The following is an 18,333-nucleotide window of genomic DNA, read 5'->3' as shown; positions in this document are numbered from 1 at the left end:
AATTCTTTCACCAGCTCACATCTTCCCTACATACTGAGCCATGCATAACTGCTTACAGCATCTTACTACTAATAGTGTGGTGTATGGGATAATCTCTCTTCTACTGAGAAAGATCTAATAATTTTAACTATTGCATTCTCAAGGGGAAGCCAATGATATTGAAGTTGATTCATCCTTCATTTCAGAAGAAATCAAAAGTTATCAATATGAATAAAATGAGATTGTCTCCATGATATATTAGTGTATGAAGCGAAAGTTAAAACTGAATGAGTTTTTTAATCAAATAAGATCTTGCATCATTCACATGTCAAACAAGGCAGATGTAGGAGTATAACAAAGAGGTGAGGGTGTGATTAGCAACATGTGTGAATTTGTGCAGTAGGGTCCAAAAGTGGAAGAGCAGTGAAGATTGACATCACACAATAGGGTTTTTAATGAAATTCAGCTGATAGGAAGACTCCTTACAGAATTAATGCACTCAAAAGTCTAAATGCAGGCATGAACAGAGTGGCTATTTTAATAAGAGCATGGAATGGTGGGGGGGCCTTAGGGCTCTTGATTCTAGTTCATTGCTATCATAGGCAACCCCATCACTGAATCCTTTCCATGAATTGATTGAGATCTGTTTGAAAACTGTCTAGGGGTTTTACCCCCACAGCTCCCCCTGGATCTGGGGCTCCCCCTGCACCATTAAGAAGCAAGCTTCCACATCTGGGAGCCCCCTCAGCTGAAAAACCTACACACTTAGGTGTAGTGAGCACCAGGTACATTAAACACAGGGATAAGTGAAGGAGAAAAACTAAACAAACTTATTTTGGATCTGTAAGCAAACTTCTCTAGTCCTTTAGTTGTTCTGTCCTGAGAGACTATCTCCCAATTCCCAACCTCCACAATCTTCCAAGTAAAGGAGCATCTGCAAATTACAACTTCTGTCATGAAGGTGTCTATGTAAAACAGCAAATAGGGAAAATGGAAACAAGCAAAAAACCTACATAATGAGGGACAGTAGACTTGTCTACTGAGCAAGAATATGTATTCACCTTGCTGTATGTTTTTGGAGGATAAAGTTTTGGGCACTAAGAGGTTAGAAAATGGCACAAGGCTGTAGGCACAGAACTGTTAAGTCTTTTTTATGTAAGCACTAAATAAGTTAGGCTATGACAATGGCACCCAGCCTTCTGACCCTGTGGGCCAAGAGTGGTGCAGAGTTGGTTTATGGGCAGTTTCCATAGACACTTTCCATACAGTTTCCATAGACATTGGCAGAATCAGCATGTGGTGTCAGTCTGTGGGTGGCCTGACCCTGTATGCCTAGATCTAGCCACCCACTAGAGTGACCCCATGCACCAGTCTGACCATGCACTAGCAACATCAGAACATGGGGCCTTGTTATCTGGCCTGCAGGGTTCCCAGGGGTCTGGAAATATCATAGTGGAGGAGTGACAATTAATGCAGCCACCGCCCCACTACTGCCTGATTTCCAGACCCCTGGGGAGACCTACAGGGTGAATGACATGGCCCTATGGGCCAGATCTGGCCTGCGGCCTAGAGGGTAAGAACCACTAGGCTAGAATTTTTAGAACCAGGCACCTAAAGTTAGGCTTTCTGGTGCAAATAGAACAGAAGTTGCAAAGGGGCTCAGCAATTCTGGAAATATGGTCACTTATTTAGGAGCTAAAGTATAGTCCTGGGAGCTGTACTTTGGGTACATGCTAAGTCTTTTTGGGTGCATCTATATGTAAAATTATTGCAACACAACAAACCCTGAAGCAGTTCGAGTTTCAGTCAGCTGCTCCCACATTCAGCATCTATCTTTGTGCCCAGGCCTGCAGCAATTTGAGCTGAGGGTCTCGCAGAAGCTGGGGGTCTGGCCCCAGCTGGCTGGACACAATTTGTGCCCAGCAGTCACCATCTACATGTGCGTTTAAGGGCATTTAATGACTCTACTATAAGATAGTACTGTCCCCAGTTAATTAATTTACTGTGCTCTAATACTGGCATATGTGTAAACAGTGACACTTTACTGCAGAGTTAATCTACTCCATGGTAAAATGCACATGTAGATGCACCCTTTGACTTCAGTTAAAGCAAATGCTAAGTATTTGCTGAAGTAATAGCCTAATTAGACGTGGTTTCCAAAACTGAGATCACAAGTAGTTTATGTAAATGCCATGAACTTCTTAAACAAAATTATTTCCATGGACTCCCTTTTCTTTTATTTACATTGAGCAAGGCAGAACACTAGTTTGTCTAAAATGAGGATAATGATACTGACTTCATTTGTAAAGTGCCTTGAGATCTCCTCATGGAAAAAGCTAAATAAGAGCTGAGCACTATTAATACAACATAACTCCTCCCCATTTTTTCTTCAACTTTAGATCTGGTAACATGTAATAAATAGTTTTTACTTACATGACCATTTGCTTTTATGAGGATTTTACAATGTGGGTGCCCAAAGTACAGCTCCCAGGACTATACTTGTCTACTGAACAAGAATATGTATTCACCTTGCTATATATTTTTGGATGATAAAGTTTTGGGCACTTAGAGGTTAGAAAACGGCACAAGGTTGTGAACCAGGAACACAACTGTGTTAACATTACAATAATAGCTTAAATTCCTTCCTGTGTTTCAAACATGAGACTTGTGCAAAACAAAAAAAAGACCTATACTCTCCATTTATTTAGTGGCAAGACTACAGATGATTAAGATGGCATATAATAATAATTGCATGGGGGGTATGTGTTCTTTTAAAAAACTGAATATTGTGATATCATTAAGAAATAATGAGTCTTGTACATTTGCATTCATGCTTGGATGGGATCAAAGGCACTTTATTTTTAAGAGTTATTATTAAAATCTGAATAGGGCTAAGATAGAAAAAATGGCATTTTTTTTACTCGGAAAGGATCAGATTTTCTAGTCATGTAATTAATAAAAATCTTTTGTAATCTCAAGGTTTATTAATTAGCTTCCAATAACTTCAGTGGAGTTGATAAATAGTTTTCCAATGCAATTATTTGACATTTGAACTGACCATCAGTTTTTACTACCTGTAAATGAAAAGTGCAATGCTTCCAAGTGGATCATTCCACTTTAAATAAGAAAACCCCACAAGCAGTTGCTAGGGATGCTGCCAGCACTGCCAGTGTCTATGGAAACTGAACCTGTATGTGATTTGTCAGTGGACCTGTACCAGGAGACACACACACAATTGTACAACTAATGAGCAAGGTAATAGCAATACCTAGCTGTATCTTTGTGTGGAATAACTCGCCCAGAGACACTGAACAAGAACAAGGTATGCTTTTCTTTGGAAGATGACCTAGCATGCACAGTTACTGCTTTCATGGGAAAGGGGAGCCATTTTCAGCTATAGTTTAAACCATGTGGGCCACTTTATCCAAAGAACTAAGGATAGCTTTATACAGATTGTAGGACCCCTGAAGATGCAGATACTTGCTGGGTGGAATTTAGGTCACCCTGCTCCCGAGATCTGGGGCTGTACCTCCAAATACCTTGAAAATTCTGGTTTCAGCATCACTGAAGCAAGTTTAAGAACCAGAATTTTAAAAATACATATTTTTCATTGTCTGCAGCACTGCTTGTTCTCTGGGAGGGGGTAGGGGAAAGGGAGAACAAACAGACACAAGAGATCTAGAAGCCTAAATGGGAGCAGAACAGCTGGAAGGAAAACATATTTTTATTTTAGAATTTTCATTTTGACAAAAAGAAATGTTTTAGTTGAAAAGCTTTTGTTTCTGCAGAAAATTTCACCTTTGCATCAAAGAATCGAAAGCCCCGAGGGCACACAAAAAAAGAAAAAAGTTTGGCTTTTATGAGAAAAAAACAGAGGTGGGGGGAGGGAATCAACCCGCCCCCCCAAAAAAGGATTGCCTTTGAGATGCTGTTGTGATGCCTCATGGCATCCATAGAGCAGGTGGCTCCTGGTTCTATTCTCTTGTATGGACTGGGCAGCCAAGCCAAGTTTCTTCGTCAAAAAAAACAAAATAAATCAGCTCTAAAACAGAATCCTTTAGAAAACCTGGCTGATAAACCCCAATTATTCCATCCACACATGCAGATCCTTCCCCTTGCAGTGGTCCATAGAAGTCTCTCTTCTCCTTTATGTAGCACTGGGGACTACACACAATGTTCACTTTCCAGTTCCAGGGATGTCTCTAAGTGCTGCTGTTGGGTGCAAGCTTGTGCCAGCAGACTTACCAATGTGTGTTCACCTCTCATGTAGATTGGGCTAGGTTTCCAAAGTACTCAGTCATAGTCTGATTTTGTTCCCATGGAAGTTGGAGGGGAGGGGCAGGAAGGGTACTCCAGTTGACTGCAAGTGGGGGCAGTCAGATTGGTTCTAATTACTTCCAAAAGCTCCAATTAAAAGTTTTAATCTTAGCTCAAACTGGAACTGGTTGAAGAGTGAGAAAAAATAATTATGAACATATTGGCAACTTCTAAATAAATTTTTATTTGACCTTTTTGTACCCCTTTTGATCAGCTTGCCATAAACATGCATGTGCATCAAACCCACGCAAATTGGCAGGTCTGTGGAAATCAAAATTTAGGTCTGTTGCCAAGTTTCTTGAAGTCAAAAACTCTAAATTTGTGTGTCCTGAAACAATAACAACTTCTAATTGCTGTAACATCAAATTATTACAGTAGTAACAGAACTTGACCTACATGCCTGTTGCAACCGACCAAGGGTGTGAATGTAGGATCATGAGTATAACCATCTGAAAAAAATGAGAGGAAATTTTTTACAGGAGAAAAGATGACCTCTGCTAAATATTTTTTTTGCTCCAAATTGACACTCAAGTTGTAAGCCAAACGATCCTCTTCAAGAACATTTTTTTTCAAACAGGCTAAAAGGTATAAATAGAAGGAATTGCCCATATTACTCCTTTAATATGCATTTCTCCACACATCTGGTAGGCTTGGGCATAATTAATAAGAAGTAGGATGCAAAGAACAAGCATGCCAAAAGCTTTAATATAATTCAGGATCACACCTTCTGCCAATCTTTCACTTTCTGCCAGTATGAACTGACTTACACCCCAGGGATGGGTCTGATGTGCTCTGGCACCCAGAATAGGCTGTCAGTACATTTTGGAGATAAAAATGGAACAACAGGTGCACAGCTCCTAATAAAATTTACAAACTCTGGGATAACACTTGCTAACGGTGATTTGACAACAGAAGTCAGTATGTGCTCTAGGATAGACAACATTGAGGGGGGAGCTCAGTGGGGAAGGGAGGAGTCTTTATCCAGCGTCTTAGCTACTGAGCCAAATTATAGGAATATATGGAGCAGGCTGTGTATATTGCATCCATAACTCTTTGGAAATTCATCCCTTTGAAAGACACAGGCTTTTTAAGGTGGAAACTCTGGTCCAGGTTCTCTACATACTGAAGTGTGTGACAGCTCCCAATAGCTTTCAGTGCTGCTGAGTCATGATGAAGTGCCGATGATGTCTGATGGATGGGCACATTGGGTACACGTATATCTGCTAATGTTCATATATGTCTATAAATATGAACCAACATATCCTCCTGCAGTGCGCAGTGTTCCCACTCCCACAACGATAAGTATAATATTCACCATTTTCTCCATGATTTTCATAGTTGTTACACAAATGCCACAGGAGGACCAGAGGTCCCCACTGCCTCCCTTTTCTTGTCCAATTCTGGAAGGTGCATGAATGTAAGCCCCGTATTAAATATGATTGCATGCGAGCAATAGAATGCAAACAAATGGAGTGGCGACTGTCTTATATGTATAGTTGTGCAATGCCTAAGAGAATGATATACACTGAGATGTTTAAGTATTTCCATAGTAGGAAGTGTACTAAGTAATGTATAAGCATGCAGTAAGAGGCAATGACAAAAAAATATATACACAAAAATATATACTTCTGTGTTTCATCTAAGGCAGCCAGTGATAGGCACCATATAATATTTAGCCATACTGGCAGGACATTGGCCTGAAACTCAGGAGATTAGGATTCTACACCAGGCTCTGCCATTAAATTTCTGTCTGACCTCAGGCAACAATTTTTACTTCTCTGGGGGCATGTCTACACATGCATTTGATCCAAGATTAGTTTACTTGCTAGTAAACTACTTGCAAATAAATGTTCCCAGGCAGGCATCTATATATGCAGAGGCATGGCAGCAGATTTGCTGCTCTTAGCAGCAAACTGGTACCACTTTCTGTGGCTCTGCAGTGAGCCCCTACCAACACCAAGGGCAGAGCTCAAGGCTCCAGCTGCAGCTGCCAGCAGCCATCTTGAAAAGACTGCCCCAATCTCTTCTCCCTGGCCAGCCACTTCCCTGGCCAGGAGCAGTATGCACTGTTCAGGGGCAACACACAGCATCTCTCTCCTCACTGCCTCTGCCTCCCTGTACTATGGTTGCTCCAGCCCCTGCCTCTGAAAATGATGACCAGCACCCCAGGTTTCTGATGGCCACTGTGCTGGTCCACTGTGCCAACCATCAGCTGACCCACAGCTCTCTGGGTCCTCCTGGCTCCCCCACATGCAATGACCTGGCTGCAGCACACTGTCCCAGAGATGCTGTCTGGAGCTCATCCACCTGGAAGGACCCTGTCAGGGACACTGATGACAAGATGCTACATGTCACCATTGGAGCTGCCCTCACCCTCCTGGGCCTACAGCTCCACCACTTCTGGGCCTGCCAGACCAGCCAGGACTGGTGGCTGCATGTCATCCAGCAGACCTGGGACAATGAACAGTGTCTGGAGGCATTCTGGATGTCCTGGGACACCTTCTAGGACCTTTCAGGGCTGCTCTTGCCATACCTGGAGTGGCAGGACACTGCCATGCATCCACCCCTTCCTACAGACACTCAGCTGCCCCTTGCCTTGCTCAAGCTGGCCACACCTACTAGCCTCTGCTATGTGGGGCATCTCTTTGGGTTGGGCAAGGCCACTGCCAGAGAGCCTGTTCTGGAGGTGTGTGGTGCCGTCCAGAACATGCTGGGGTACACATGCTCTGCATACACAATCCCCTGGCAGTGGTGTCAGGGTTCCATGCCCTGGGATTCCCCAGAGCATCAAGACTTTGGATGGGACCTACATCCCTGTCACCTGCCCACCCCATGGTGACTGCCCCTACTATAGCCAGAGGGGCTTTCACTTTGTTGTGCTCCAGGCTTCCATTGACCACTGTGGCACCTTCACAAACATGACTGCTAGCTGGGCAGGAAGTGCCAACAATGCCCATATGTTCCACAACTCCACCCTGCCAGGCATGCAGAGTGGATGCTTCATGCTGGAGGTGCTGGATCTGCAGCTGGGCACTGGATCTGCAGCTGGGCACTATTGTGCTCCCCACTGTGCCTTCCCACTCCTGCCCTGAAGGGACCATGGGGTAGGGTTGCCTAGGAGGCAAATCCCAGGGACAGGCAGCAAGCACCCTGGCCTCTGGCTGTTCCCTCATGGGTGCACATGCCACAGTGAGTCCAGAGGATGGGGGGCTCACCCAGGGGTGACAGTAGCTGATAGTCCCTCAATGTGGACAACTCCCCCTCTGGCAGCTGATGTTACAGTATGCCCCACTGTAAGCAGCTCTAGCTCCACACCCATGTAGAGCTGGGATAAATGATGGTCCTGAGCCCAAGCAAGGGGGCTGTGTGGGAGGGGAACTGGGCCAGGGGACATGGCAGAGGCTCCTGGGTGGTGCAGGTGATGCCTTCTAGGCCCGGGGGGGGGTTGCTTCTCGGCAGCAGGCAGCTGCGAGGGGGCAGGTGGGGCTAGAGTCAGGGGCCAGGCAGCGGGTGGCACAAACATGACCACCAAGGCCAAGAGAGTGTCCAGCACCCAGCAGTCATTATCTGTGGCCTGCACTGCCCAGTCTAGGATCATGGTCTGCTCCTACAGGGCCTCCGGCTGCTTGTGCTCTAGGGCCAGGAGCTATGCCCAGAATTCCCAGCTTGCCCAGTCCCATGCCTTCTCGCAATGGTCCCACGCCTCTTTGCAGGCCATGTCATCTACCCGCCATCGCCAGCTGGTCCAGGAGGACAGTGCAATCCTGGGTTCTCCTCTGGAGGAGCCAGTGCATCCATAGAACCCTGGATGTAGGTGGCAGTGACCCTGAGACCACATCCTGGCTGCCAACTGTGGCCTCTCCCACGCATGCAGCTTACCATGTGGCTGGGGCTGGCGCAGCCAGTGGCTCTGCTCAGTTCCTGCTGATGGTGATACTATGCAGCTACAGGCAGATTCTTCAGATGACGGGGTGTGGTGTGCAGGCCCCCTTCCCTGCCCCCCATGGAGAATCTGGCACTGCTGAAGACTGGCAGTGACATAGCCAGCTGTACCTCATGGCTGAGCTGTCAGGGCAGGTGCTGGGTCAGGCTTCCCAAGTTGCTGCTGGAGGTTGCAAGCAGGAGGTTCAGCAGGATGAGCTACTGGTGCCCCCAAGGAGTCTTTCCCCAGTGACACATTATCACATGTGTCAAGCTGGGGTGGGGATTCAGTCAGGCCACCCATGCTGCTCTACACAGCACAGCCTGGGTTCCGGGGTATGAGGACCTGTTAATTGTCACATAAAGGGCATGGGCTTCCACATCCAGCCTAACAGCCCCTCATTGACATGGACATTGTATTTGTATGAGCCTACCTCATACAAAGTGGTGCTGCACCTCCACCTTGCTCCACAGCACCATGAGGTCACCAGCCTCCTTCTGTGACCAGTTGGGGCCAAGGGTGGTGGGCATGGGTGTGGGTAGTGATGAGGCCATTGGGGTTCTGATGCCGGGTCTCCAGGCCTCTGCCTGGCTGTCCCTGTGCTGCCAGTCCTGGGCAGGTGCACAGAGGTACCGGCATGGGGCTGGGAGCCTCACAGCAAGGCAATGCCCCACAGCACCTGCAGACTCTAGGGAGATTGCTGGGGGTGGAGTGAAAACAGCTGCAGCTGGCCCCAGCATCCAGGAGCTGCCTGCATCTGGACCTGGGCACTGTCAGGCCTGGCAGGAGCCTGAAGCAGCCTGCAGGCCTGGATGGCATGGGCCTGGCAGGCTCACTGCACTAAGGTGCCCAGCAGTGACATCAAGGTGCAGTCAGGCTGGTACATCTAGATTGCAGCCTGCCCAGGGGGACACAGGGGCCTGGGATGGCCTCAGGCTCCCTGCACATGTGCCCCAGGGCTCAAAATGCCTGCAGGATTGTAAAGGCCTGTGGCTGGGGTGCCATAGAGCCAACCCAGTCCTGGGGCAGGAGAGTCTCCCAGCCCTGGAGCCCTGGGGCTAGCCTCAGGTTGGCCCCTAGTGGCAGCGGCAGGGCTGACCAGGCGTTTTCATATGAGTTACTCTGCAGTAACTGCTCACAAGTAGTGTCATTTACAGAGCAGTAAGCGTGCACAAATGTAGATGCACATGCTTGCTGTGCTGCAAACTATGTTACTGCACAATAAATCATCTCATGTAGATGCTCCCTGTTTAGACTTGTAAACGGCATGCAGCTGGGACTTTCTTTTACTATGTTATGTATACTGCCTAAGAAAACAGGCACCTATGCTTGAAAATACTGTTTTTTCTGTCCTACGTTTTTCTCAGGCATAATATAATGTGAAATGTATTTATATAATCCTCTCATTTCTAATTTACTCCTGTACCACATACATCTGACTTGGTGAATACCTGCAAATATTGAACTGTTCTTAAAGCACATTCTCTGGTTTGATATGAGTAATCCTATTAATGTCAAGGCACGTAAGTTCCTCTCCAAAGATAATGCAGGCAGTCCCAGCCTACGAAAATTAAAAGGAGTTCTATGGTTGATTTCAATGAAGTTGGTCTTTTAAACTTTATCTTTACAGGGTAAGGCTCAAATGGCACTTCCAGATGTACAGACGCATGTGGTTTGTGGCACCACAAACCACATACATTGAACATTAAACCATATGCGGCGCTGCTGATTTGCAGCATGGGGGTAAAATTTGCTAACAGGATTTCCCAGTACAAAAAACAACAAACATCCTGATAAAAAATAGTGGCTCAAAGCATATGAAAATAATGTGTGCTGGGACAAACACAGAGACAGAGAACCAGCAGCCCAGTGCTGGTGGTCCCCTGTATCCACATGCCTCAGTGCAGGGGTTCTGCACTCTCTGCTTGGCTGGGATGCAGGATGCCTGCTGGCTATCCCCGCACCAAGGAACTATATGCCTCAGCCAGCCCCTGACTCCAGAACACATGGAACCTGGCCAGGAGCCAGGAGGAGCTGGGCCTGGCCTGCAACAAAGGATACGTGCAGGTACGTGCACTGTATCACAAAATAGTGGCACAAATTTATGTCGCTACAATTTGTGCTGGTACAAACACATGCCCCTGCTCATCTGGGTGTGGCCAAAGAGTTAGGTCTATAAAGTGCAGGATTGTGCAAAGAGGCACACTGAATGCAAATAGAATTATGTTAGTGCAGCACTACACCCAAGCAAATTAGGTTTGTGGCCAGGTAAGACTTATTAGTCATATTAGAGCAGGGTATGAATGTGGCTATAGGGTTCCCAGTTCTAGAGCTAGGGCACAGAGCTACAGCAGCTACCTTGTGCTGTACATACCTACCTCAGATCCCTGCTCTCCCTCCCCAATCCTGTGCTGAAATCCAGTATACCCCTAGGTGAACCCCACAGAGTTATCTCTATCCCTTCTCAGGTCACCCAGCAACTGTTCTCTGCCTCTCTAGTCCCTAGTCCCATCTCACTCCTGATGTCCACTACTTCTAGTTCCACTCTTGTGACACTAGTCAAGCAGGGGTTGTGCAGGGACAGTTGCTTCTCCTAATGACCTGCATCAGCTCATGCAGGAGCACAAAAAACAATCTGTCTTCCTATGTCTATCCAGTGTTTTGTTTGGGGTTTATCTCATACTTAGACTGCAATTAGGGATTATGTGTGTGCTTTTTACTTGTCGATGGTATGGCACCTAAGTCTCCTGATCTATAAATGGGGTCCCCACGTGCCACAGCAATACAAGTATTAATTGTTTTCTAGCTCTGAATAGGGCATGGAATTGGGAAAGAGTAGATTAAGTACCCTGATATATACTGAAACCATGACAGATGAAATAAATGCACAAACCTTACTGCTTTTGCCTTACTCCCTGAAAGCTGCTTATCAAATCTTTTTATTCTATCTCTTTGGGAAGGAATAAAGTACATTCACAACCTCCTAAAATACAAGGAAAAGACATGACAACAAAATAGATTTTAACAGTTTCCCTTCATATGAATTCCTGATTGTTTTGTCAACACATCCCATGGTTGGCAACAAATGTCATGATGCAGTTATTCAATAAAATGTAATTTGAATCTAAATAGGGTAGGAGGAATATGACTGATAATGTTGCTGCTAGATACATTTAGCTAAGGAGGTGTCTTAGAAGAGACTGTATGTCCTGACAACCAGGAAGACTCTGATTTACAGCTCAGATTCACCCTCAGCCTACTGTGTGAACCTGGGCACATGGTTTAACCTCATCTCCAGCTTAGCAAAGCACCTCAGTATTTGGACTAAATAGAATAGCTTGGTCCAAGCTTATTTTTGACTGAAAAAAATCAGATACATGGACCCACAAATGCTTTGTGAAGCTGTCATTCACTGACTTCCTTTGTTCAGAAAACAAAACAAAACATTCCTCAATGTCAAAATATTTAATTTTGGCATTTTTGACCAAAACATCCCTATCTCTACTCAATTTTATAAAACGTGGTTTGAATTTTTCTGCAATTTTATATAAAGTAAAATTTAATAACTTCAAAAAAAAGTACTTACCCAAGTGAAGCACCGTGTTCAACCACAAAAAGACATGGCTTTTGAGCTTTTAATTAGCTGGAAAATTAAAACATTAACATTTCATTGCCATTTGCTCAGTTTAGAATACTGATTCATGTTCATTTAAAAATCTCAAAAATGAATATTTTTGGCTCACAAATGACCCTCTGTGAATTTTTCTTTAATTTTTTCAGAGTTACCAGTGAGCAGAAAATTCAATTTTTTTGCACAGCTCTGTTAAGTGCATGGCTAAGTTCAAGTACATGAGTGATCCAGGGGGACTATTCACATGCTCATATTAAAGCAGGTTCTCAAATGCTTTTCTGGATCAGGGCTGCAGTGCTTAGCATTTGGCAAGATCAAGTACTCTGAGCGTATGTCAGTCTCCTAAAGGCAAGGATTTCACACCCAGGTAAATCAGAATTTCACCCTCACATACAAGAGACATGGTAATCATTCCATGCTGTGCTCTAGTGCTGTTTTGGCTGGCAAGGGCCTGTGGCTCTGTGGAAAGCCATGTGCAACATCTCATCAGAGCCAAGAAATGCCTGTGAGTAGTGGCAGCCCTGAGGTGCTCAAGAAGGAGCCTCTCCCAGCTGTGTTTGTCAGACAAGACTTCTGATGAACCTTGTCAGAGAAGGCTTCTGAAAGAAAGGGAAAGGAAGAATTGAGGGAAAATCCTGTACTGAGGACTCCACAGAAGGAGGAAAGAAAAGGAAATATATTCCTTATGCTCTTGTGATTCAGATATTTGGTAGAGGTTATTTCAATTGAGGTCTCCCTGACAAGTACTGAAAATTACCAATGGCCCGATTTTCAAAACAGCTCCACACCCACCCATCCCTGCTGAGAATGGCTGTTGAGATCCTCTTGATAGCCAGCCATGGATTTAGGTCCCTAACTGGTGAGTGGTGGTTGCTGCACACTCTTGAAAATGTCTCTTTCCTAACATAATAATAATAAAAAAACCACTCAAAAACATAGCAAAGTTCATGCATAACAAACCATATGAAATCAATCAGCTGGAAATTCTAAGCAACATGCAGCAAAATACACTGAGCATTCTTACATTCAATAAATAATTTGCTTTCAATTTGCTTTATATTAATTTTCATAATCTCTCCCCACCCCCATCCCAACATGTGCAGCAAAAGTAGTGTTTGGCCAGTGCAGGCAAATGCATCTATTTCTAGTGCCTCTGTCTTCTTGTGAGTTAACCATGTTCTCAATTACTTCATTTTGAGTTACCCTGACTATAAACAGCTTGTCCACACTCCTGTATGTTGATTAATTTCCCTGATAAGCTGGTGATATGTTATCTTCCTAGCCAGTATGACAAGGCATATGATTTTGTATTCTGTGTCTATAATACCAGCCTGTTCCCACAAGAATCTATGACAGCCAGAAATGAAAAACATGTTTGCATTAAATCAGGAGAGTGCTGAAGGTAAAGTCTGTCACTTCGTGTGGAGCTGGCTTTCAGTGCTCTCTGCATTGTCGAGTGTCTTTTTAACAAGCTATTGCTCTTGGCATGCAATAATACTACAGATATTATTCTATAGCACTTGAAAGAATGGACGCAAGCAACCTGTTAACTAGTCTCTCCTAGTTTCCGCAGGTCACAAAAAATCATTTTAGTAAGCTCCCGATCCTTCAAAGATGGCATCAGTAGAGACATGTTTCCTATAGCAGTGTCACTTCTTGGAGAATATTTATTCTCCATACCTATCATTTAAAAAAGTTTTTGACTCTTTCTGTTTCAGAGGGTTACTTTCTGAAGATTTCTTTGCAGCTGGCTTAAACCTGCCAAAATAAAGAGACCAATAAGAATGAAATGACGCAAAAGGAGCAAAATCATCAACTCCAAGACATGAAGGCAAGTTGGAATCTGAAATGCCAGTCAAAATATTATCTGTAATAGACATCCAAGTGCTCAGACAATTGCTCCATGTCTTGTAATTTTCTTCTGTAATAAGCAAGGTACTTCAGTGGAAGAAAAGAACCACTTTTTATGGTGGTTCTTATGCATGAACATAGGAATTCCCTGAGTGGAATTAAATGTTCCTTAATTAAACTTTGATATGACTTCAGCAAGTTATTTTGGGAAATTGCCATTTTGTATAACAAGTTTGAAGATATAGCATAATAGATGATCTGGTTTAAGTCTTATACTAACGTAAGTAAAGAACAGAATTAGGAGGATATAAGAATAGTGCCAAAACAAAATCGGACTTATAATGTGCCTTGTTTCCCTTCCATTCATAAGGAAATAGTTACATCACTCTAGTAAAAAACACATGGGAACTGAAACTACTATAGAATAAAAAATATTGGTGTATTATTATACTCAGTGTTATAATTAAGGTTGCAAAACCATTTCCATTATAATACTCTAGAGTCATGTGTTCATAGTGTTCTGAAACATCCACATATTTCAAATTTTCCATTCCCTGTTTACTTTGAGCAGAGTCTCTTCAGCTGTAAAATTTTGTGAACACATGAACAAAATGTGTTCTTCCCACTTCAGCAAAAAATATTCTGGTGAGGTTTATGTTTTTATTCAAGGTGTCTCCAGGATGGAAACTGGACACTTTGAACTTGCCAATGAAGAAATTGCCAGTGAAAGAGATTGTAGGATTATAGGGTAGCAGAGTTAGAAGGGACCTCACAAGGTCACTTAGTCTAGCTCTAGCCCCTCTGTGCATGACTAAGTTTGCAAAACAACATGGAGAAAAATGGATCGGTTGAGTTACATACGAATAAAAATATCACTTCTGAGAACACTAAGGGCGTGCATTGGACTACCCCACCAAGAGAACACATGTGGAACCTCACTCTGAGTCCTCATCTATCATGTGATGAAAAAAAAAGTCACATAAGCACTGCTGGAGAAGAAGGGGAGATACACAGTGCTATGCTAATGAGCATGACTGGGTTGGAAAGTGGTGCAGAATGCATGACAAAAAAAAAGCCCTATGGCATTTTTTGGTCATGTGGCACATGCAGAGAAGGAGCAAGTGAAAACAGGGCATGGAATCAAAATAGCATTCCCACACAAACTACAATGGGATATTGACATGTCCTCAGAGATTTTATAAGGCTACCTGTACACATGCTTGTTTGTGTTCTAACTAGAATGTGTAGCAGGCTTACCTTTTCAAAGCTTGGGTTGAATCCCAGGATCGAGGGTCTGTTGTTTGACTGGTGGAGCCCACCCACCAATCCAGAGGCAGCACAAGGGAAGCAATTCCCCACCCTTTTCCAAAGGGAGGGGGCAAGGAGCAGCTGAACTTGAATTGGAACTGTGCCAGCCAGGTCCGGAGACCTTTGGAGGTGGAGCCCCTGAAGAGTATAAAAGGGGAGCATGCTCGGCATGCTGGGGAGAGACGACGAGGGACAGCAAGGAGAGAGGAGCTCTGGAGATGGCCATCCTCAGGACCCTGCTTGAGATTTAGCGGTGCACAAATTGGTACACAGGGATTGGGCTCTAGGAGCTGCTCGAGGCAGCTTGAGCCTGCACACCCGGCAAGTGGCTGGGCAGTTGGTGTGCAAATTGGCACACAGAGAGCTGGCCCTGGGAGCAGCTCGTGGTTGCTTTGGTCTTACCTGGTGCGTGGGTCAGCACACGGAGAACCGTCTTGGAAGCAACTCGCGGGTGCTCACATTAGCCCCAGCCCAAGGCCGAGTGACCGGAGCCCGACAGTGTGGCTCCACCTTTAACTAAAAGAGCCCCAGTGCCCAGAGCAGGGCCCAGGAAAGGGGAGAGCCCCTGGTGTGAGACCAGGGAGTCAGAGCCTGCAAGGCTTGGCTCCCATAAGAGAGAGTGAGCCCTGGGTGCCCAGCGTGGGGTGCTGGACTGTTGAGGAGAGCTGAAGGCACTGCTGGGCAGAGGCTCTTGCAGGATCGGCCACCAGGGGATGATCCTTGACTGCTTCAGAGAGGAAGCATGAGTTGCTGGGCAAGCGAGTCCCACAAGGGAAGCTGACACGGGTGAAGAGGATCTGCTGCCTCCACCCTCCACTGAGGGAGGGGTGTGTCCACATCCCTAAAGGGGAGGGGCTTCAGGGAAACCCCTTGGGGAGGTGCTGAGTGCACTCCCTGTTTTGAGGTCAAGGTTGTGTTAAGGGCTATATAGCTGGGGTATTCTTTAAGGGGGCTTATATGGTTTGTGTGTTTTAATGCCTCAATGTGTAAATTGGTATTGTTATTTGTGATGATTTAAAGAAATATTATTGTTAATTTACTTGGGCTATATAGGTTAATATCCCTATGTGTTAATTGTGTTGTATAGGTTGTAAGTTATTTGGTTCATATTTGGTATTATATATGAATTGTGGAATATTATATATAGTATTATATGTTAAGCTTTGTCAATAGTCTATTTTTTATATTCAGTGTCTGTATTTATTCTTGTAATAAATTGTACATAGTTAAGTACTTGGTTTCAGCCTAGCTCTATGGACAGGAGAGGAAGCCACTCTAGTAGCTGACCCCTTCCTCAGCACCCTGCCTGACTACCACCACTGTCATTGGAGGACAGGGCACACCCCTGGGTGTACCCAGGCTACACATGTATTGGAACAAACTCGATTAATCGTGTCTGCTCCACACTCTAATTAGAATGTGCCAATGTCACCTTACTGTCACATATGTTAAGCCCCTTCCACACACACATTTCAAAATTGCTGTGGGGGCACTTTAAATAAACCTTGTCAAATAGGCTCTAGTTAAAGTGCCCCTACAGCCATTTTGAAATACCAGAGGGGTGGGCTAATACACATGATGGTTGTCCATTTTCATTGGAGTGGCTGTCCAGGAACCACTCTAATTAGCCCCCATCCCCATGCATGTGTATAGGCATCAGTCTATAAAAGTTCTGCCCCTTTATAATATTAAAAGACTCTTTCTCTCTCATCAGGGGCTTCAGAAACATAAAGTTCCTTGTCCTCACAGGTACAGGGGCACCTAACTCCTGTTTGGGTTCCCGCTTTCATTGAATTTAATGAGAGTGAGAAATCTAAGTCACTTTAAGGATCTGGGCTAAATTATCCACCTCACCTGCTACCTCCTGGAGAATTTCCCTAAAGAAGATCACCATCTTACTGAAATTCAAATGTAAAAGTGTACTCTTTCCATTAAAGAAGGAGACACTTGCTGTTTCCAGGGCTTTGGGATGCTTACTCTTATTCAGATTTTGGATTTTAAACTTAATTGCAGAACAGCAAGTAAGTTTTTTTTACCTCCCTGCCTTCCATCTGATACCTCCAGGGAAGTAATTCTACCTGATCAACACATCAAAGAGCTACTCAGCACAGCTCACAAACTTTCATGGAGCCAGAGAGAAAGCCTTCCATCTTCAGCTCCGTCTGTGCAAAAATGATGTTTATTTCCTACCTATGGGAACTTTTTTTCCATGTTGTACCATCTATACTTTTCCCAGAGCCTGACAAAGGGACTTTGATCCCAAAAGTTTGCATAAGAGGACAATTTTCTTGCCATATTCCAGTTGGTTTAATAAAAGCTATCATTTTGGAACCAAAAGTTCTAGTTTTTTGTATGCCCTCTTATTCAGAAATTTGACATCTCCTGCAAATTAATTCTAAGCTTTCATTTAAAACTGATAAGAGCCAAGCTTCCTGCTGGGTAAAAGGTCTCCAGAAACTTTAGTGGTGATTCACTTGTTCAAACCAGCAGAAGTCTGGCCTCTTCATCTCTGACTGCTTCTCTTTGCTGATATGCTGTAAAGCTGCATCCCCATAACCTTGGAGATAGTCCTAACCATTAGATTATGGACTAAGCTGGCCAGCAGGCACTCCACAATCCTCCTGTTAAAGGAGAGAGACTACATAAAAAAAAGAACTGAAGATCCATAAGCCCAGAGAAAAACCAGCAAAAGGGGTTTTTTGGGGGAATCTAGTGATGCAAGCACTCTTCTGAGAGAGAGCTGTGGCTTCTTCTCCTTGCATTTAGAAAGTGATTGAACACCAAGGCTCTCAATATACCCAAATAGGCATTTATCTGCATGTTTAGGTGCTTTGATAGCATCAGAAATCTGGCCCTTAGATGCTGAAGTTGCATAAAAAGTCAGTGGAGTTTCTAGGGACTAGATCCTCAAAGGTACTTAGGCATTGCAACATTTAATGCTTAGGTGGCCTGCTACCAAGTGTGCTCCCCCACCTTGTTTTAGACACACACAAGACATGGAGATGGTCAGATGTTTAAGAAAAGGATTTCTGACACACTGGCCTCATAGGCCAGTAAATGCAGAGGAAGGAGATGTGGCTTACCTGCCTACCCTGCTACACATGGCCAGTGAGATGAGCCAGGCATGTGCCATCTATGCTGTTCAAGTATTTAGACTACATGGTAGGCTGGTTTGCTGCATGTTCCCAGGGGCAGATCCAAAAGGGTTTTAGTGATGTAACCCCTCTTCCAAACTACTCCACAGAATCAGCATCCAGGGACATCTTTTAAGCCCCCAAATCAAGTAAGAATTCCTCCTCTCCTCCTCCCCCTCCCCCCCTCCCCC

The sequence above is a fragment of the Crocodylus siamensis genome, chromosome 2 (genome assembly GCF_052110815.1).
Source record: "Crocodylus siamensis isolate JL-2025a chromosome 2, ASM5211081v1, whole genome shotgun sequence".
In the NCBI taxonomy this organism is placed as follows: Eukaryota; Metazoa; Chordata; order Crocodylia; family Crocodylidae; genus Crocodylus; species Crocodylus siamensis.
This window is presented reverse-complemented; position numbering follows the sequence as displayed.